This window comes from Amborella trichopoda, chromosome 4 (genome assembly GCF_054954075.1).
Source record: "Amborella trichopoda isolate Santa Cruz 75 chromosome 4, AtrichopodaSantaCruz75HAP2 v2.0, whole genome shotgun sequence".
Lineage (NCBI taxonomy): Eukaryota > Viridiplantae > Streptophyta > Magnoliopsida > Amborellales > Amborellaceae > Amborella > Amborella trichopoda.
Genome location: NC_142339.1, coordinates 45,932,943 through 45,955,909, shown reverse-complemented (window position 1 = coordinate 45,955,909; position 22,967 = coordinate 45,932,943). Strand labels below are relative to the sequence as shown.

At 32.9% G+C, this 22,967-nt stretch overlaps 1 non-coding gene across 1 annotated transcript; it reads left to right on the top strand.

The window, feature by feature from the left end:
• Positions 1-5,395: 5,395 nt before the first annotated feature.
• On the top strand, positions 5,396-13,383 carry LOC18431138 (alpha carbonic anhydrase 7). The gene is made up of 7 exons (XR_016053616.1): positions 5,396-5,577; positions 5,808-6,025; positions 6,128-6,236; positions 6,449-6,551; positions 10,373-10,540; positions 13,032-13,085; positions 13,185-13,383. It is a non-coding gene; the product is annotated as an alpha carbonic anhydrase 7 (transcript).
• The last annotated feature ends 9,584 nt before the right edge of the window (positions 13,384-22,967 follow it).

Below are 22,967 nucleotides of genomic sequence, written 5' to 3'. Positions count from 1 at the left end.
TAGGGTTGGGGCGTGCCCCCTATGGGTCTTAGGAGAGAGAGAGGGTTAGAGCTCTATAGATCTTAGGAGAGAGAGAAGGTTAGAGAGAGAAAGCCTGAGAGGAGAGAGAGGGGCGTGGCCCCTAAGGAGGAGAGAGAGAGAGTTTATGAGTGAGTGAGAGAGGTGTGTTGAGATGGGGAAGAGCACTCCTATTTATAGTGAAATTTAGGTTTTTTTAGGGTTTCTCAAAGTTTGCATCTTTCTTGAGATTGAATATGAACCTTTGATCAAGGTGACTTATGGGGTGAGAGATCTGAGTCATCCATTCCATAGATGGGTCATCAACATTATGGAAGGTGTATGAACCATTATCCCCTTTTCCTTAAACCATTTTCCTATCAATATATTTAAATAAATTAAATCTATTAAATATATCATACATTCCATAAAATTGTATTATCCATCTCATATATTCCATAAGAATATATCAAGAAATATCAAGTCAAGATATTCTATCAACAATCAATATAATATATGGTCAATATTTCCCAAACAATATTTGACCATATGCCTATAAGATGGACTTTCCAAAAATTACAAAAGTTTATATCAAAGTAATAACAAAGGAAGCCATGGGTGGGGCGTGCTACCCATATGTGGCATATGTGGGCCCCCACCCATTTGCCACATGGTGGGCCCATGTGCACTATGGGCCCCCATGAAAATTTTATAAATATATTAAAAAAAACTAAAACGTTATTTGAATTTTATATAATTTGTAAAATCAATAACTTCATTTTTACAATTTCAAAAATTATAAATAAAATATTAAAAGATTCATAAAAATTCAAATAATAAATCTAAAATAATTTCTACAATAAAATGAATACAATTAAATTAATATGATGGGAAGTAGATCCATATGGTTCAGGAATTCTATCAAAGATCACGGGGTACTCCACCTTCAACTGTGGACTACAGACCACACTTGCTTTATCAAACCGACTCAGTGTTTCCCGTGACCCACAGTCCAAGCAGGGGTTCATTAGCGGGACACCAAAGTCTGGCCGATGAGCCAAGGGGTCGCAATCCCAGTCTGTAGATTACAGGTCCTCCTCTAGAGATGAGTCAAGGTCACCACAACCTGATGCGACCACAGCTCTATGGTATATAGGGGTATCTCACTCGCACATGCATATGCTTCACACAAAGGTAGATAACTGGCTTTCCCGAACGATCTATCGATATGCATGTCTTGTGATGGAACATGGATGAGGATTTGGCCCCCGTCTCTGTAGGCCTACCATCACACACAAAGGTCAAACAGTCCCTCGGCTCACTCATTCAGGCATAAGCACCGACCTCATCAAGGGCTAACCCAAAACCCTTCTCGGTTTATTCTTTATGCCTAGGTACCTTGGGTTTTCTAACCGACTGGCCGAGATCGTCAAGCACAGTCCGGTATCAACAAACATTATTTGCTTAGCATGATCCACGAGGGACCACACTCCCATTGAGTTTATGTTCCACTATAATAAATGTTTTTCATTACACACTCATAAGGACTTTAAGGGCAACATAAACCCAACAAATTTCTCTAAAACTTGAAATTTGAAATAGTTTTTCTCTAAACGTGTAATATTTCTCTCTCTAAAACTCAAACATTTGAGATAGTTTGTCTTTTTAAAATTTTTGAGACATTGAGATAGTGTACTTCAGATCCAATGGGAAAAATAAGCCCACGTAATTTTCACCCAACCTTATGAGGTAGGAGAGTAGTTTTCATATAGAAATGGTCATTTTTGGCTTAGAATTAATTTTCGCAAGATTAAAAGTACAAACCAAATACATGTAACCTCACTTCTCATAAAAAAAAAAAAAAATTCCTCATATTAATTTTTGGAAAAAAATATAAACAGAACATTTATTTTTAATACAAGGAGATCACAATCACTCTCGTCCATTAGATTTAAAATCGTATGCTTGTGAGTGTATCATTGACTATACTCAAACTTCAGAACAAATTTTCTTCAACTTTGTCACACAACCTATGCCATCCGATTTGACATCTAATGTGCTAGCAACAATTGTGACCTCTTTGTAACAATGACGAATGGTCTCATAACATACAATCCTTTATTTTTAGGGTACGATTTGTATAGAGCCTAGGCTCTAAACGATCAAAATTGAGTCTGCCTTCAAATAGTATCGAGAAATGTGGTTTCAATATTGAAAATTTTTGTGATGGCCTTAAAATATAATTTTATATTTATTTATAAAATTTAAAGCTTCAAAAAAAGTGTAGATCGACGTATCTATGAAAATATTGAAAATTACTAGCCAAAAAATACGTTTCAAATTACACTATTTCCAAAACTTGCAATCCTTTTTCTTCTCTTGTCCATGCATCTTGATGTTGAGATGATCAGTTTGAAGATATTTGGGCATCAAAATAACCTCTTCTACTGAAATTTTTAAGCTAGGCTCAAATTTTATTGTTTAGAGCCTCGGCTCTATATAAACTTTTCCCTGTAAGGGTGCGCTTTGTATAGAGATGAGGCTCTAAACAATCAAATTAGAGCCCACCTTCAAATAGTGTCTAGAAATGTGGTTTCAATACTAGAAATCACTGTGATAGCCTTAAAATATATTTTCATCTATAAAATTTAAAGTTTAAAAAATAGTGTAGATCGAGCAGATTTGTGAAAACTTGACAATCTTGAGAATTAACGACCCAAAAATGTGTTATAAGAATCACTATTTTCAAAACTTGAAATCCATTTTTTTCTTATGTCCATGCATATTGGTATCGAGATGATCGATTTGAGGATATTTGGGCATCAAAACAACCTCTTCTAGTGAAATTATTGAGGTAGGCTCTAATTTGATCGTTTAGAACCTCAGCTCCATACAAACTTTTTCCTTTTTATAAACCAAACTATCCTTCATTTTCTTTAATTTTCACCCCACACCATTTGTGTGAAATCATTTCTTTTTTAAACAATGTGAATACTTTTACAGAAAGAAAGTCTCCCCACAACTTTGACTTTGAAAAGCAAGAAAAACAATGGATGAAACCAACATCCATCTCCATTGTATTTGGAGAATGTGGCATCACAATATTTATTTTTTACCTTAATGCGTACGGAACGCTAACCTAAAGGGGAAATATTACCCCGTCCTGAATACTGAATTCCTTCAAATGCTTTATTTTTCAATGTAAATGATATCAAGCCTTACGTTGGCAGGCCACCATCCCTGCACTGTAGCCTACCACATATGAACTATTTGGTCCTTCGAGGCTTCTAGAAAATAAATGTTAACACTACGTTTTCACATTCAACTACCACATTGTATCAAACAAATTTATTTAATTATATAATAGTAGTAGGAGATGCAAGCTACCCACTTCTAGTGCAAATAGTGCACAAAAAATAGTAGATGAGTGCGTTTCCTACCCTCAAAAGTCCATTAGTATACTGTTTGAAATAAAATAGGTAGTTGAGTATGGGGAGTCGTATACTGTTTTAAATCCTCCTTGACGAAGTGATCCCTTTTTCTATGGGAAAGGAATTGGGGTGGTGGGGGTAGCACCCTCACACCCTAGCCACAATGTTATGGTTTCCACTTTCACCACTAATACCGTAAAAAAAAATCACTCTTAACCTATTTGAAAAAACGAGTAGGGCCTGTCTCTTCGTTGAATTACACAAAAAAAAGAATTATATACTGTTTCAGTTAACATTTGAGCCGCTTGCTCGAGGAGATTACCCCTCAGATTAGCTTTCTTATTATTTTTAAAAAAAGCTTCCTATGTGACCCCAAATTCCGAATCATTTCCAAAGGCTCCTATATCTCCAAACAATAAATGGTTGAAATTTGTCGTAACATTTCATTTGAAAAATTTTACTAGCTAGCTTTGGATCGAATCTCATACTTCTTCACTTTACATTGAATGAGTAAACAAATTCTCCAATACCATTAATTGTCAAATTATTGCCAATTGCAAGTATGTTTTTATAGTCGAAGAGCGAAAACCGTGTGTGGAGAAGTTTAGAGAAAATAATTTCCCAAGTTTTCACTCCAAAAATACTATGCGAGGATAGGTTTCTTCCAATGTAGGCCCTAATTGGATCTTTTTGATACGATAAGCAACGAAATCTGAACGGCTCCTAATCGGATCTTTTTGATACGACAAGCGACGAAATGTGAACGGCTCAATTACGTGGCTAAGCTCATGGTGCCGTTCATCCCTTCAAATTAAAAAAAAGAAAAATTTAGAAAATGTAACTTAAAAAATATTATTTTAGCCCAATTAACATAGGCCGTTCATTTTGGTGGAGATGTTCAGATCTAGGCCTTAGAATGATCTTTTTTCTTTCCAATTATTTTTAGATAATTTTACTATCATTAGATTATCAATATTAAAAAAAAAAAAAAAATGATTTTGAATTCATAAAGGTTTAAATCTTGAAATTCATCAAATGGACGCCCTAGATTCATTGTTGGAAGGGACTCATTTTTTTTAAGTTTTTTTTAAATTCCACCACATAAAGCACGATATAATTTTTTTATTTTATTTTATTTATTTATAGTATTTGTTGAATTTCTGATTATCCAGACCCAATCTAGATTACCGCTCCAACGACGCAACACAAATTTGTGGGTGAACGATCCTCCCCACTTATCCGGGTTTCAAAACACTGGTAGGTGGACATAATTAGACCGAGTTAGGGCATTAGTGTGCCATTTTATTACACAAGTTCATATAAGGTGCACCTCAAAAATCCTATAAAAAAGAGTGTTCCGAAGTTGGAAATCCTTGATCATCTCTATCTCGATATGTATAGATAGAAATTATTGTAACTTATAATAAAGTATCTCGACTGTCTATTTTTACTATTTTTAAATATTTATATATCTAATCTGCATTATTGTAAAATTTTCAAATTTTATAACTAGAGTTAAATATAGATTTTTCAAGCCATTGCAAAATTTAGTCTCGCCTGTTACTTGTATAGCATAAGGTGGTGGGCAAGTCCTACTACCTGACCTTTTGGTTTTTATATTATTATCTTTAGATTAGAGGTACTCCAATGAATTCGGGTAAATTCGATGGCATACTTGAACAGTAGGTGATTATCATCTTTGAAACTGGTACCTTCTCACTCGAAGAAAAGGAAAGAAGAAAAAAAAAAAAAAAAATTAACATGTTGAACTAAATGCCGACTGCTTATGAACAACAATAAATAATTACGAATTAAAAATTCATTGCAGTCATCACAGCTGATACGGACTTTAAAAACCCTTTGAGTGATTATAATTTTATCGATATTAATTCATCTTCCCGGAAAGGGGAAACCCACAATCAAATCTTTGTGCCTATGTACATTAGAGGCCCATGGGGGAGGGGGGGCTATAAATACATAGACATTCGTTTGAGTTATTCGCTTTCGTTAGAGCGAGAGAGAATGAGTTACATATTTTGTAGAGAGAGGATCGCCATGGATCGATGCAGGTCTAGCCTTTGGTTCACGTCCTCTTTCATTCTTTTTCTCATCATAACACAATCCAATTTTTCGGCTTCTCAAGAAGTTGGTAATCTCTGCCACCCAATTTTTGTATACTGCAATTTTTGTCTTTCCCCTCTCTCACTCCTATCCCCATAATATTTTCTGATCTCTTCTTCCTTGTTCAGCAACATTATGTCTGGTTTTTGTTTTTTGTCCTCTCTCTCAACTGATGTTTCCCTCCCTCTTTCATATGATGTTTTTGTTTAGAGCCTCTGCTCCATATAAACTTTTTCCTGTTTGTTTAATGAGTGGCAGAGGATGAGAGCGATTTTGATTATTTAGAAGGCAGTGAGAAGGGTCCGAAGCACTGGGGCGAGATCCATCCGGAATGGACGGCTTGCAACAATGGGGATATGCAGTCTCCCATTGACCTGCTTCACCAAAGGGTGGAGGTTCTACCAAATTTGGGGAGCTTAAAAAGAAAATATAAGCCCGCTAAAGCAATCCTAAAGAACAGAGGCCATGATATAATGGTATATCTCTCACTTTCTGTCTCTCACTGTATATGTGTTGATTGAACGTAATTAAACATTGTTCTCTCTCTACTTTTTTGTGTGTATAAATTGTTGTGGCAGCTTAAGTGGGGGAAAATGGAGCTGGAACACTGGAAATAAACCAAACAGAGTACGTTCTGAAGCAATGTCATTGGCATTCACCCTCCGAGCACAGTTTCAATGGTTCAAGGTAAATTAATTAATTGATTATACAATATGTTGGTCTCTGTCCTGTTGCACTTTTGATTAACTAATTTGAATTATTTCATTCCTTCTATGACCTTTTTATCCTGTCGCGCATTTAATGCGCATATGTAACGCTTTCACATTTGGAAAACGTTTGTAACTCCTTCACATTTACTTCCCAAATTGACTAAAAAACATTGGGTTTGTTTGATTCAGATACTCTTTAGAGGTGCACTTGGTTCACAAGAGCAAAGATGGGAAGGAAGGCGTGGTTGGGATTACCTACAAAATTGGCAGACCTGATACCTTTCTTAATGAGGTAATGATGCTCTTTTTATATATATATATATATATATATATATATATATATATATATATATATATAAATAATATATCAGAAAAATTGTTTCATGTGGGCTGCACCGCAGGACTATATATCCAGTCTAAAAAGTGTAATACATCCAAAGATGGATGCAAGTAGGTGATCTATATAAAATAATGAAAACTAACGATCCAAATATTTTCTTACAAGAATTATTATTTTTGGTTTTTAAAAGTTACTTATTTTTTCATATTTATGATCTCAATGTTAGAGATTACATGTCTTTAAAATTAAGTCAAAAAATCCATCTCAAAAATAGATTTATTAATAGGCCCGCATTTTTACTAAGGCTTGACCGAATAGAAACCGTGTATATATATAAAAAAAAAAAAATAGCTGACCACTATAATGAATAGTAGTATAGGTGTAATAATAGCCGTCAAATCTTCATCATGCGATTCAGAATGCATATCACTATTTTAATTTTAATTATTTTTCTATAAATCGGATTATAATGAAATTTTAGATGAATGTACTAACAAATAGGGCGCACAAATAAAAAATATATAAAATATATTTTCCAAAATATAAAATGATCAAAATAACCTTGAAAAATGACAGGGGTATTTTGATTATTTTAAATTACTGAAAAAAAATTTTATGTATTTTTATATGGTGCGCAATAGTGTTAGGTATATACATCAAAAATTTCATATTAATCAGATTTATATTAAAAAACGAAAAATTCAAATAGTGATGTGTATTTTGAATCACCCGAAGACTCCCATTCCACCTATCTACTATTCATTATAGCTGGGCAGCTATTGTAAGGTTTACCCATATATATATATATATATGAGTAATGATCCTATGAAACCCTCCCACACCCGTGTGGGTAGGGCCTCAAAGGATCACCATTAAATTTGACATAGATCTCTAAAAAAAGTTAAGTCCCACACCTATGTGATAACTTTTCTATAGATCGATTTCAAATTTTATGGTGATCTTTTGGGGTCCTCCATACATGGGTGTGGGAGGGTCTCATATGATCATTACTATATATATATATATATGAAAAGTCTTAAACACGCCTATAGGCGAGTTGCTACAGTATTCGCCCTCATCAGGGATATGCTATGTCTATTATGGTTTTGTCTAAAAACCGGCACGGACCTACAAGAGCCTTGGCAATCCCCGTATATTTTTTTTTGCCAATTTTGAGTGAAAAAAAGCCTGTTACAAATATGCTATATCCGTGATGGTCTTTAATCCATGCCATTCGAAAATATCAGATGGCATCGAGCCTATGAGCGAAAACACTGTTCACTTTTTCCCATAGGCGTTTTGTAGTCTCCTCCATATATATATGGAAAAATCTTAAAAATGCCTATAGGTGAAGTGCTACAATGTTTTTCCCCTGTCACGGACATATCTGTGATGGTTTTTCCTAAAAACTACCAGGGACCTACGGGAGCCATTGCGGTCCCCCGGTATGTTTTTCTTCAAATTTGCGTGAAAAAAAACCCGTCACGGACTTGTTATGTTGGTGATGCACCGCCACGGACATGCTAAGTCCGTGACGGTCTTTAATCTATGCCACCTAAAAAAATTGGATGGCACCATGCCTATGGGCGAAAATACTGTTCATTTTCACCTATAGGCGTTTTGTAGTCTCTTCATATATATATATATATATATATATATATATATATATAGAAAAAGATATGGTGCGCAGCCTAGTGTAGATAAGCTAAATGTGGCAATGGCCCCGATTGAATCTGGGCCGATTTGACAATCACAGATGCCTGGTAGTATTTGAATTTTTTTATTTTTTTATAAATTCAAATGATCTGAAATTTGAAGCATGTGTTGATCAGAAAAAGGAGAATCTACGAAAAATATTAAAAAAACATTTTACGTAAAAAAGATTGACCAAAATACCCCAGAAACATTATGTGGGTATTTTGGTCAATTGTTTTCATTTAGCTTATCTACTCTAGGCTACATACCATATCTTTTTCCTATATATATATATATATATGTATATAAAGTCGGGAAGGTTTCTATACTTCCTCTAAGGTATAAGACAATTCCTCTCATGCAGCTTTCCAATTTAGATCAAGTGCGCAGATCGCCGTTTGATTTAGATTTGACATCTTAGAGTATTTTATTTTTAGTTTTTTGTTTATAAATTGTATGTATATGAAATTTGGTACGTGTCATCTTCTCAACTGGACGCACCTCAAACAATCTTAAAAGTAATATTTTGATAAAATATAATAATTAAAATTCCTTTTGAAACTTTCAAAGGTGTTTTGGTTATTTTATTTTACTGTGAATATTTTTTTTATATTTTTTATAAGTTCGAGTTTAAGAGAGGGGTAAACGCTCAAAATTTAGTATCCAAATATTTTTTTAAAAATAAAAATAAAATAGCGTAGATAAAAGACATTGCAATTAGGACTATCTCGGTATAAACATAAAAAGCTTGCCCCCTAAAGTCTGCCTAATACTCTCTAAAACCCTCTACCTCTAGAGGTTATGGTGGTCTCCCGTCCATATGTGACAAAGTCGTTCGTAGAACTTCTGCCACTTTCCGAAAAATAAATACTTAATGTGACACAAATATACACTCTTTTTCTGTCCCTTCATGATTCTTCTCCGTTCCAACGACGAAATTCATTCTCCTCTTTCTATTGGGGAAGTCTCTCTTCCAATGCTTCCCTCTAACCGTTTTCAATGGGGAAAAAAAAATAATAGTTCTCCCTCTTTAAAAGGATTTAGGAAAAGACAGAAAATTCCATTGTTTAAATAGAGATGGGGATGTATATAAATAAGGGAAATTTTTATATGAAGTGTCAACAGTACAAGGTACATCTCAAATTTTGGTAGAAGACATGCTTTTCGGCACTAGAAAACCTTCAAATTCGACATCTCGACCTCATATGCATGGATATGGGAATATAAAAAAAAAAAAATTTCAAGTAAATAGTGCTTTTTATGACACATTGTTAAACCGTCTATTTTCGAGATTATTGTGAATTCTTAAAATTCTGCTTGATCTCCACTATATTTAAACCTTGATATTTTAAGGAAAAGTAAATGAATAAACTATTTATTTAGGAGATCATAATCATTCTTATCTGTCAAATTTTGAATTGCATGGCTGTAACTGTATTATTGACTAGACTTGACATTAAAATTTTTTTTTTCTTGAACTTTATGATCCATTTCAAGGTATCCAATTTAATATCTTGAATATAACCTCTTTGTAACAATGGTAAATAGTATCAATCACTCCTTCCCAGATTTTTTTATCTTTGTTGGTCGGGAAGCTTTTGGTTTCTTTCTCTCCTCAATGCTTTACTAGCAGTTCGTATGGATTTTGTCTACTATTGAAGAAATTACAAAAAGAAAAAGTTTTATAGAAGGTTGCTAGTTTAAAATGTTCAATTTAAAGATGCACCTCCAAAATCTACTGAAAAAGGTTGTTTTAATATTGAAAAACCTTTTAATTGATCATCTCGACATCAAGATATATGAACACTAAAAAGAAGAAAAAAAGATTTTGAGTCCTAAAAATAGTGCATTTTTTACCGTCCATTTTCTAGATTTTCATATGTTTATAGATCTATTTAATTGCAATGATTTTTGAAGTTTAAAATTTTATAATTACGTATAAAATTAAATTTTGAGATAATATTTAAAATTTTTTACACTAAAATTACATGTTATGATAAATTTTGGAGACGCTTATTGTTTAAGGTTGGAACCTTATAAACACCACACCCAATAAAAAATCGTTCTTATCATTGCAGCTCATAAATACGATATCATATATTGCGGATTCCAAAGAAGCGGAAGTGGAAGTAGGGGAGGTGGATCCAAGGCACATAAAGATAGGTAGTGGAAAGTATTACAGATATACTGGCTTTCTCACCACCCCACCTTGTACACAAGGTGTTGCATGGACAATTGTAAAAAAGGTTTGCAACTTTCTCTCTCTAAATCTGCATCCTCAACATACTTTATTACGACTTCCTCTCTCTAAATCTACATCCTAAATATGCTTCACCATGCTTGAATTTCTCTTTTGAAGCCCCTATTAATGAATAGGATTACCTATAAAAAGACTTTTGTAAATGGACAGCTCGATCATTTTTGTCTCGTAAATTTTAAATTGAGACCTTGTAAGAGTGTTACTGATTATACCCAAAATTTTAAAATGAAGTTTCCGGAATATGTGACACACCTCAAGCTATCAAATTTGACATCTAATTAGTGAGAATAATTGTGATATCCATGTACAAAAGATAAATGATCTCTTTATAAACAATCATTTGAAAAATACTTAGCTGCATGCTCCAATCTTCGAATTGCTTAGCTCATACGTAAGCAAAACTCGAACTTTTGTCAAGGGGTTTAGAGAAGTACATGCAGGCTTGCCTACCAGTCCACATAAAATCTCCCTTGTCAACCATAGTTGGATGGTGGAGATTCTTGGCTTGCCTTCATAAAACCTCCATCATCCAACTTGGTTGGACTGTGGAGATTGCAAAGATATCATGTAATCTTCACCGTTCATTACATTAGCAAGCTGACCCACATGCAACAATTTACCTTTAGAGCCCATTTGATTTCCTGGAAATCGGAATCCTGAAATAACATTTCCATGGAAACAACACAGACGGACTTGTTTGGTTTTTTCTAAAGACGGAATTAACATTTTTGTAGGGAGTTCTGTATCCTCATTTTAAGCAAAATTTCAGGAAATGTCAATTCATTCCAAATAAATAAAATATATATTTTCTGAAAATCAAAAGTTAAACGTCATACCTTAATGTTATTAATGTTATTATTAATATTAATACTACAATTATTATTTTTATTAGTATATTCTTATCTAAAATATAAAAAGAGTGATTATTTAAATATATTTTTATTATAATATAATGTTATTATCTTAATATAATAATTTTATATTATATTACGATTGAAATATTCATATTTTATTATGATATTTTAAATATTATAATATTATATTAATAGCAATCAAAGATATTATATTATTATATAATTAGCTAACTCTAATTAATTAAGATAAGACTTGGATGATGATGCTTGTAATTACGATATGATGTCATAATAATACTTATAAAATAATATTATATTCTATTTAATAATATAACAATATTAATAATATTTATTATTATAATTATTACAATATAATAACTATAAAATATTAAATAACTATAATGATATAATGATAATTATTATTATTATAATGCTGCTATTATATGATAAAATATTATTATAATATAATAATACTATAATGCATGTTATTACTAATAAAATAATATTATATTATTATCTAAATACTGTTATTATAATATAATAATAATATAATTTTATAAACTTGACAATTTTGAAATCGCGCTATTTATTCATCACTTGGACAAACACTTACAAAAAAGGACTTCAATGATTCTTAAGTCAAATATTAATAAAATTGAGAATGGATATTTTTAAAAAAATAATGATACAATGAAAATTGTTAAATTTCCTAAAGATACATCTTCTAGGCAATCAAAACTGGGTCTCTGCCAAATATTATTCAAGCAACATACACCATCTTCTAGAAAGTGCTGATTCTTGGAGATACCAATTTCAGGATTGATGTATAAAGAGATTTGAAAAATTCAAAATTTTAGCGTTATTATTATTATTATTTTTTGTCTATTTTTTTTACAACTAGAAATTGCGCTAGAATAAGTTAAGTCGGAGGATTTTTTGTGCATGAGTTTTAGTAAGGGCTTGAATTGTCGAATGCCTATGGCTTGAATTGTCGAATGCCTACCTTTTGATTTAGGAATAGCTTATTTTAAGTATAAATTATTTTTTAGAAAGAGAAGATAACATGATATTTAGAGAGAAAGATGGAGATAATGATTAACGTGGGAGTTAGAGAAAAAGAATATGAAAGAGTTTATTTTTTTGTGGGTTGTTTTATTTTTTATTTATTCTCTTCATAGTGTATTTAAAGAGAAGAAGTCCTTCAATGAAGAAGATAATTTAATTTGAGTAAAGAGTTCTTATGAAGAGATCTTTTGGAGACTCCCTTGTAAACTTAGAGAGATTAAATTATCTCACCCTTTATTATTATATTTATTTTATTTTATTTTTAGATAAGAATACTGAATATTATTAAATCACTGTAACTATTACAATGAAAGAGTTAAATATTTTAATTATGTCTTCCCTCCATCAAGGATACACAATCCCCAAGAGTCCCATTTCTCAGAACCAAACGGGGCCTCTTTGCAACCGACGTGAGCCGATTACGAATATTCGCTCAGAATAGAGGGAGTAACTTTATGGGTAGGCAGAGTAGCTGCATAAATCTAAAATAATCTCCTACTAAAGTTTCTTTCATCACTTCTCATTGTCTCTTTTTCAAATTGTTAATCTTTATTTCAGGTGAGGACGGTCTCCCGAGAGCAGGTGAGGCTCTTGAGGGCAGCAGTTCATGATGTAAGCCTTTCAACTTTCATTTCATATATATTGGCATCAGTCATAAAGTGTTAAAAAATTTCTTTTGAACTTTGAATTTGGTCAATGAAATAAATGTAGCCACCCAATTTCACATCCAATAGTCAAGAGTAATTATGAGCACCTTGTGCCAAAAGCAAATAGTAGGAAGCTGAGGCAAACGCGAGGCCAATGCAGCCGATCAACCGACGAGCTGTTCACCTCTACTCCCCAAGGCGTCTTTCAACTGATCTCTACACTTGACTTCAACATATACTAATATTGAAGAACTATATTTGAATTTCGTGTGTTTATTCTTTTAGGGCATATAATTTATATGTTACTTAGGTAATATATATTATACTAGTTCATATTAATTTATATACAAATATAAAGAGGTTCCCTTCGATTCTTCTTTATTTGATGTAACCAGTGATTTAAAAAACTACTAGTTCATATTAAATTATATACAAATATAAAGAGGTTTCCTTCTATTCTTCTTCTTTATTTGTTGTAACCAGTGATTTAAAAAACTGATCGGTGACTAGGATGGATCAGTGAATTGGCGGCGTGCATCGCCGTTTTACTGATAGTGAAGTGGCGAACAAATACACATAAAAACAGTGAACTAGCAATGAACCAATCTTAATCGGTGTTTTTATTGTAGAAAAATGGCCTTTTTATTGTAGCAAAACATCATTACACTCTAGCAAATCGCCGGTTTTGTTCTAGACCTGGACGATTTCCTATATATTCATAGAATTGGCATGGGGTGACCGATTCCTGAGTTGGACTGGGCAATTCCGTGCCGACCCGATGTTTTTAAAATCATTGGCTATAACCATAGGTAGAAATCTTTTAATCTATTCATGGTGTTTATTGATTCGCCAAGTTGCGTTAAAAGTCGTCACAACTTGTTGGGTTCGTGATCTTATGGCAACCTTGTGGCATTTGATTTCCACAAGTATTAGGCCTTATGAAAAAAAGTAAAACCCTACCTTAAAACCTAGTATGGAAAACACTTCCGATATGGGACATCCTATGATGGCTATAAAATCTATTTCCACCACTGATTGTGAAATTGGTAGATAAAAAATCAGTACCGATCTCACAGATTTGTGAACACTTGAAAATAAAAGGTCCATATAATTTGTTGGGAAAAGGTTATGCTAGCCTATGGGGAGATGGAATAATGTAAGCCCAACGATCCAGATTGAATCTGGGCTGATCTAAAGGTCACAATTGAATTTTGTATTTAAATTTTAATATTTTTCTACAAATCAAAATGACATAAAATTTCAGGGCATCCACTATTCTCATCAATGCGCACCTAATAAAAATACTAATTCAAAAAATTAAATAGATCAAAATACCCCTAAAAGATTCAAGGGTATTTTAGCCCATTCAACTTTTTGTTAATTATTGTTTTGATATTTTGATTAGATTTGCCTACTTCTTAAGAATAGATCCTCCAAATTTCAAATGATTTAAATTTCTTGGTAAAAAATGTAAAATTCAAATATAAAATTAAATCACAATTATAGATCGGTCCAGATTCAATTTGGGCCGTTGAGCGTTTGTTGTATCTATCTACCATCGAGCAATATGTGTATTTTTAGACTTTAAAATCCTACTGCTTTTTCATAACCATAATGACCATGTTTGAAATGATCAATATGATGGCTTTCCAACACCATGACTACAGTGCTCCAAGAGCTTTGAGATGGGGCTTTACTTTTTCTCATTAAGCCTAAGCCTTATTTTCACCCTTTCCTTATATTTATTGGCATGTAATTTAAGAGAACTAGTGACGCATTGTCCACTTGATGTGTCCATGTTGCATCTTCGGATCGGTCGAGATTAGTAAAATTCCCCATATCATTGGGTGTAAACATCAACTGTCATAGTTCTCGAAGTTCTCAGTTGAAAGACTTATGGAAGTTTGATGGTGTGGCTGAAAATATACTTGTACAGGGCAATACTCTTAAGGGATATATTTGATAAGATAAACCTAAACCTACTACTCAAGAGAGACATATGATATGGAGAAATCAGTACGGATCCAAATTTTGTACAGATCAAACATGTTCTCTCATGTGAGAAATGTAAAAATAGCGCTATTAGCTCGGATTGGTTGGCCATTGTTGGCACGCAACTCAAGAAAGGCATTCTTGGAAGCAGAGACCTAAGGGCATATATATATATATATATATATATATATATATATATATATATATATATGGGCAATAATCTAATGCAACGGTTGTATCACATTATAATGCAACCACATTTCTTTTAGAAAATTATGTTTGTGGTATTTTTATGACCCATAATTTTACGCACATTCTCTCTCTTTATCTCAATAATCAATCTTAAAAAAGAAAAATTTCGATTTGAACACTAGACATGGTCAAAATGAGTCCCCCTCCAACAACGAATCGAGGCCATTCATTTGCTGAATTTCAAGATCATCGCCTTTACAAACTCAAAATCATTTTTTCTTTTTTTAACATTGTTCATCCAGTGATAATAAATGTATCTTAAAACTTTGGAAGATAAAAAATCATTCTAAGGTCTAGATCTAAGCATCTTATCAAAATGGACGGCCTATGTTACTTGGGCTAAAAAAATACATTTGAGGTTGCGTTTTCAAATTTTTCTTTTCTATGATTGTTCATTAGAATGAAAAGAGTGCATATTTTAAAATTTTGATCAAACAAATGGCCCATAGATTAAAGAAAGGTTTTTGGATATTATGCCAAAGATTGTTTGCATAATCAAGCAGATTAGATCACCAATAAACATGTATTTAATGTTTTATAAACATGTATTTAATGTTTTACATTTTAGATTAGACCTATTTTTGTTTTCAATTTTAGATTAGACCTATTTTGAGGTGAAAGTATGATATTGGCTGAATATCCTACTCCTAAATGATCAAGGGACGGATGACTAGTAAAAATATTATGGGAAGTTGAAGAAACTAGTTCAGTGGGAGTCTAATTAAGGATATACCCCCACCGCTTCTCACTATAAGTCAAGCGAGAGATTAGAGTGCCCCGTCATGCTCCTCACCATCTCTACCCAAATCTTATTCATCTCTTAGCCACTCCATTTCGGTTATGTAGGGCATGACATATTAGTGTGATACATCCTCCAACAAAAAAATCCAATAAAGGTTGATGCCTACTCACCTTCCAATCGGTTTTAAAGAACCTTAACCTTCTTATCTATTTTTATTTCTAAGCATCAATGGATTAAGTCCACTTGTAAGAAGACTATAAACAGTATAAAGTTGTCAATGAAACAAATAACACCCATGCAACTATTTGCATTGAGCAAGTATTTTTGAGTAAAACATTCTCAGGGCACCCGCAGACAATCTGTAAATTACATACACCCTCGAAAAGGAGCTATGAAAAACCTCCGTTTTGAGTGGTTACAACTTACTGGGGACCCAAGTTTTTAAGAGAAGAGGAGCAATCAATACAATATGGATAATGCCATGCTCAGGAATGGACCCAAGTATGAGAAGGATCTTTTTGTTCTCCTAAAAGGCTGGATCTCTTGTATCTCTTACTTCACTTTTTGTTTATGTATTCCCACCTTCCGAATAGTGTATTTACTTTACCAGGTAAATAATCAGGTCTCAAATTTTACTGGTTATCCTATCGGCCGCTCCCTCTTTTCGGGCTCCTCTTTTGTCTCCTCCCTTGCTCTATATTTCTTGACTATTTATAGTGATATTCATCTACTGCAAGGAGATTGTCAGTCGTGCTTATAGTCATGGAAAAGTAAGGCAGTTATTCAATGAACCAGTAAACGAGTGTTGTTTCATTACCAATAGTTGCTTAGGATTCATCCCTTAGCAACCATCCAAGAGTGGATGCAAGATATGTGCCTATATCCCAATTGTGTGCTCCATCTCCTGGTGTATGTAGTTGAATCCAAGCCTAATCTGATACGAGATCTGGTGCAAATGTACTTTTATAGTGAGTTACTTAAAATATTCGGTCAAACTCTGACCCAAAAGTATCAGATCTCACTAAAGAGATAGAACCCAAAAGAATAGTCACATAAAAGTTGAGAAACTAAACCTAAACAAAAGCAGAAAGCAAATAAAACACTGAGGCCCAAAGAAAAATAAACGAGAAATAAAAAACTGAAAATAAATGAGGAATAAAGGACTTACGAACGGTTGTGGCTCTCCAGCCCGGCACCCGGAACATGAACCTTGATCAGAGCTTTATTGGATGATGGAATCCGCTTTTCATTTGAGAACTCATACAAGTAAGTATAGATATATCCCAAAAAAAATTGTAGATAAATCGGTATATCCTTTGGCAGCTTGTGCCAAGGTCAAAATGCATATTTCGTCGGGAAAATATCTTCATAGACTCCATTTTCAACCTTCATTTCTCTATTAACCTAAGGTTCCTATCTTACTACATAAAAATTCACTCTATTATATCTCTTAACCCCCTAAACATATTTTATTCGTTCTTTACTAATTTTTTTGACCCAACCAAATTTAAAAAAGACATTTTTTTATAAACCCCTCTCTCTTTTGACATGATTCTCTTTCTTTCTCCCCCGATCAACCTCCTAAACCCCTCTCTCTCTATCTCCCCCAACTCTTTAGAGTCAGGGAACCTAAAGCAGGGAGCTCACCTGAAAAGTTGTTTCCTGAAAGGTCAAGGAACTCTAAATTTGGGCAATCAGAAAAATTGCGGACACCACCAAGGTCTTGATCGATGGCGTCCAAATCACCCACAAGACATTGTGCATGAACATAGAAGAAGCAGTGATCAAGATAGAAGAAGCAGTGATCGAGATCTTATGATCTCCATTACCAGATGGCAATGTTGAAACTACTACCATACAAACTTCGTCCAACCCTGAAACTAACTCTTTAGGTCTCAATGGGAAAGATTTCAATCTTGGGGTAGCGGATGCTCAATCTCCATTACCAGATACCATGGCTGAACCCTTAGTGTTAACACCCTTATCTGACAAATCCCTGGAGTCGAGTTTAGAGAGAGGCAGCTTTCCATGTTCTATTGGTGCACCTTTTCCAGAAACACTACAATATGAATCTTTCCCAAACCCTGAAACTATGTTTTTAGGTATCAATGGAGAAGCTTTCATGGATGTTTCATTAGGCTTTGAAGGAGAGGAGTTGCAAATCAACAAATCAACGATCTCCCGGTGATCCATACCTTTGAAGGAGAGGAGTTGCAAAGCGTCTTTAGATGAACCAGAAGAAGGTGACGGAGAAGCCACAGATGCCTCTGGTACTACAATGGCGAATAAGATGGGGACGATGAAGTAGAGCTCCATCATGAAGATTGACGACATGAGGTGGTCCATTTCTATACAATATCTTAGCATACACCACTGTTGAGCTGGAAAGAAATGGGTTGCAGAAAGAGAGAGGAAGAACACGTGAGGATAGAGAGAATTAGAAAAAAGATTTCTTTTTTAATTTGTTTGGTTCAAAAGTTGGGATAAAAATAGATAAAGTTATTTGGGAGATTAGAACATAGGTTTAGAAATTTTGGGTTTAGGAAAAAATGAAAGTTGAAAATGACGTTTATAGTGATATTTTCCCTATTTTGTATCATCCTCATTTATTATCGAGGAGTACGAGCAAGGTTTTTAAAACGGATAGGTGACCTGGATCGGTCATCCCGAAAACTGAGTCGGATCAGTAGATTGGTAATCTGGTTCAATGAATCGGTCGAATCAGGTTGTTTCGGGCTCAAATAAATTTCAAAAAATCACTTAAAATCCCTAAAAATTGTGTTTTTGAGTTTTCAATTAAAAAACAATGGGGCTTGTGTATTATATACTTTTAATATTTTGTAAAAATAAGTGAATATTTAATCTTTGTATTGCCTATATGGATGTTTGTTGAGGACACAATCATCACGGATATGAATTCTTCGTCTAATGTAGAGAAAACAACCTAATGCTAAAATAAAAGTGCCATTCTTCCTCTTCATCATGATGGTGCCAATCATTGAATTGTCTCAATAATTATTTGACAATGTACACCTCATAATTGTCGGAGCTTATTTTGCATTCATACATTCACATTATTTCTTAATATGGAATATTTCAAATCTTGTTTTCATATATACCCTAATATTATAATAAATTGGGATTCTTAGGTTGTAATTATTTACTACACAAAAGTAATTACATGTAAACTTTGTTTTATATAACTTCTAATATAAAAAAAATTCACATTTTCATATGTAATAAAAAAATCATACATGACGTATTTTATAATATAAAAATAATTATGAAATTTCAGAATTTGTGCTATTAATGTATAATTACGATATGTTAATCTCCAAATGATCCATTATTAATAAAAAACATGATATATACATATGGTAGATTGTAAATTTCGTAATTCAAAAATGATATATTAATATTAGAATGTATTAATATATTCTAGTATTTTAAAGAAATTTTCTTAGTATAAATATATATCTATATATAATTAATGATGATATAAATAAATATCTGAAAATTCAGCACAAATATAAACTCCATAAATACCACATTTTTTTTTCTCTCGGCTTGTATTGAAATTAGTTTGCATCAACAAAATTTACATAACAAATTTGTGCACAGGTGAATAAACATCATTTTGAACCAAATTTGCACAAATCTGTTTCAAAATTGTTTCCAATATCCTCAAAATGGCGAACTATGCCACACACACACACACACACAAATAAATCAAGAACAACAGTCAAACCTAGACAAAAGAATTCTGGAAAGGTAAAGAATGGGACAACAAAAATTCAGACATGAAGCTTAGATGCTAGAGAAGTCATTCTTGACCAAAACCCCAAAATTAATTTCAATACAAAGTTTGTATTACAATGACATCCCATTCAATTATTTTTCATTTTCCGTGGAGAAAAAAGAAAACAGTAGGAACTCTAAAACTCTGAACGTTTTCATCCAAAGCTGCATAATAATTGGTCCATTTTTGTAAATAGGATTCAACAATAATGTGGAGTGATGAGTTGAGAAATTTTTGACTCAAATTTCATCGAAAACGGTTCAAAGATAGGAAGATCTTGGAAGTTTGGCTGATTTGCGAAGAACGAAACAAAGAAAAAAATAGTGCAGTTGTTGTTATAAAGAGCTTAAAAAAAAAATGACATCTGAAAATGCATAATGCCTTATTCAATTGATACATGACTCCTCGTAGACCAGAATCGTTGTTTAAAGAGATTTTTAAAAACTATGACATCGAATTTCCAGATGATTTTATAGCTCAGAGAAAAAGGAAAAAAGGCTTCATTGAAACCCGAAATTCAAAGCCCTTGTTCCAAATTGAAACCCGTGGATGTGACGCATTTCAGTAAACTATAACATCGAATTTTCAGATGATTTTATAGCACAAAGGAAAAACAAAAAAGAAAAAAGGCTTCATTGAAACGCGAAATTCAAAGCCCTTGTTCCAAATTGAAACCGTGGGTGTGACCCATTTTAGGGGCCTGGTACGGGATGGCTAGGAAAATCTACAGGATAAGTATTCCCTCAGTACTTGGTATGGTCTATTAAATGAGTAACAAAAAGTTCACATTGGATTCACCCAAAACAAAAAAAAAGGAAAAATATCTCTGTACCCCATATTTTTAAGTTTCATTTCACAATAGATCCAAGACATTAAAATATATCTTGGGGAATAAAAATTGTAGATTTTATTTCTTCTAACCCCCTGAGCTAATTTAAACTTGTTTTTTTAGGTCAAACAAATCAAAAATTACATGGATTTTCTAAAAGTCATCCTCCCAAACTTAGAGAGAGAGAGAGAGAGAGAGAGAAGGGTTTCCTGGAGTTGAGAGGTTACCGGGAGGAGAGAAAGAGGTGTTTGGAGAAACACGGGAGGAGAGAGAGATGCAAGAAGAGAGAAAAAGAGAGAAGTTTGGGGTATATAAGTGAAGATAGAGAAATGATTGAGTTTAAAAAGAGTATATCTTTCTCACATTTGTTTAGGTCAAAAAATAGGTTTAAAGTGGCCAGAGGGTTAGAAAATATTTTTTGAAACTTTGGGTTTATCAAGAAATGAAACCTAAAAGTAGAGGGTAGGAAGATACTTTCCCAAAAAACAAAAAAATTTAACATTGTATATATTGTGCTCCCAGGACGCAAAAAAGCAATTTAATCCATGTTATGTATTAGATATGTAGGCCTTAGAAAGTGCTTTGGCACTATAGCCTATTTGCAAAAGGAGTTTTTTTTTATGATAAAATTATTTAAAATATATAGGAAAATTTATCAATATCCACTCAGAAATGAACAACTGAACAATTTCCTATTTTTATATTCAACATCAAAAAACTCATCAAAATACAAATAATCATAAGTTGGAACAATAAAATGTAGCTAGGCGAATTTCTAAATTTTCAAGTATATATAAAAATAAAAAAGTTAAGATAATTATTAGATGAGTCTCCACAAAATTTGAAAATTTTGGTACATTGTCTGATGTAGTGATATTTGTGGTAGAAACCTGCACTGATGTTTAAGAACAATATTTTCAACAATATTGAGCATTCTTTTTATATTTTTTTGTGGATGTTAGTGTTAAAGAATTATATTTCTTGTTTGTAATAGTTGAAGGCATTTTCCTCAATTTGGATAGTTTCTAAGGTGGATATTTTCTTCAATTTGAGAAATAACATATATTACAGAGTGTTAAAAGTGACACCAAATTCCAAATGGCAGCCTCCGATGGGGGGATCTCTAAAGCTTAAGTTTGATGGCTCATCTTTTGGCAACTCAAAGAATGTAGGTGTAGGATGGGTATGTAGAATTTCTGCGGGTTCTATTGTCTTTAGCTATGTTGGGCCATGTGGAGTTGTCTTCACCAATTATGCTAAACTGGCTGATGTGTTGCTAGGATTGTTGATATGAAGGGAGAGAGGGCGGGGGATTATTTAATCATCGAAGTAGATTTGATGAATGACATCAATTGGTGTTCGAAGTTCTTTAAGCCTCCTTGGCAGCTTAGATCCATTTGATTAAGGCTAATGGAGTTAGTTTCTGCCATGGTGGTTAGCTTTCATCATGTTTATTGCGAAGCTAATGATATTGCTAATGATTAGGCTATGAAAGGAGTTCATGTTGGATTCCTTAATTGTTTCTTCTATTTGGTTTTGAGTTATGTATCTTTACACTTTCACATTGAATAAAAAATAAGTCCTCTTAGTAAAAAAAAGCAATAATTAGTCGAAGGCATTTTTATTTGTCCATTAAACTGAATTAATAATGTATAAGAGTGAGAATGATCGTTCCAGACAATTGACTAGAAATGAAGCTTTAATACAACCAATAATCAAATAATCACAAAAATGCCGTCTATCAATATTTTAAAATATAGTTTACCAATATTAACGAAATTCTATGTATTAATACTTTAAGGATTTGACAATATAATGTTTATTAATATTGTCATAATGCAGTTTCTATAAGGTTTCAGCTTAATGAAAACAAAGTAAAGCCTCACTTTGAATACTCGGTCAGAAAGCACTTTGGGCATTAGAAATCTCGATGGCTCTAAAATCCATTTCCAACACCAACTATAAAACAAGCTCAAAATAGATAAAGACCTTGTGAGTCGGTGAACACTTATTTTTATGGAAAAATCGACGGTCTAGATAATGACTTACGATGTATACTATTTTTAAGGCTTAAAATCCAATTTTTTTTACAAATATATTGGTCGAGACCGAGATGATCAATTTGAAAGTTATCGGATGCCAGCGCTGCAATTTCCAATGATGTTTGAGATGAGGCTTTACTTATTTTGATAGGGATGTAGCCTTATCAAATCATTTTTAATGTTGTAAATAT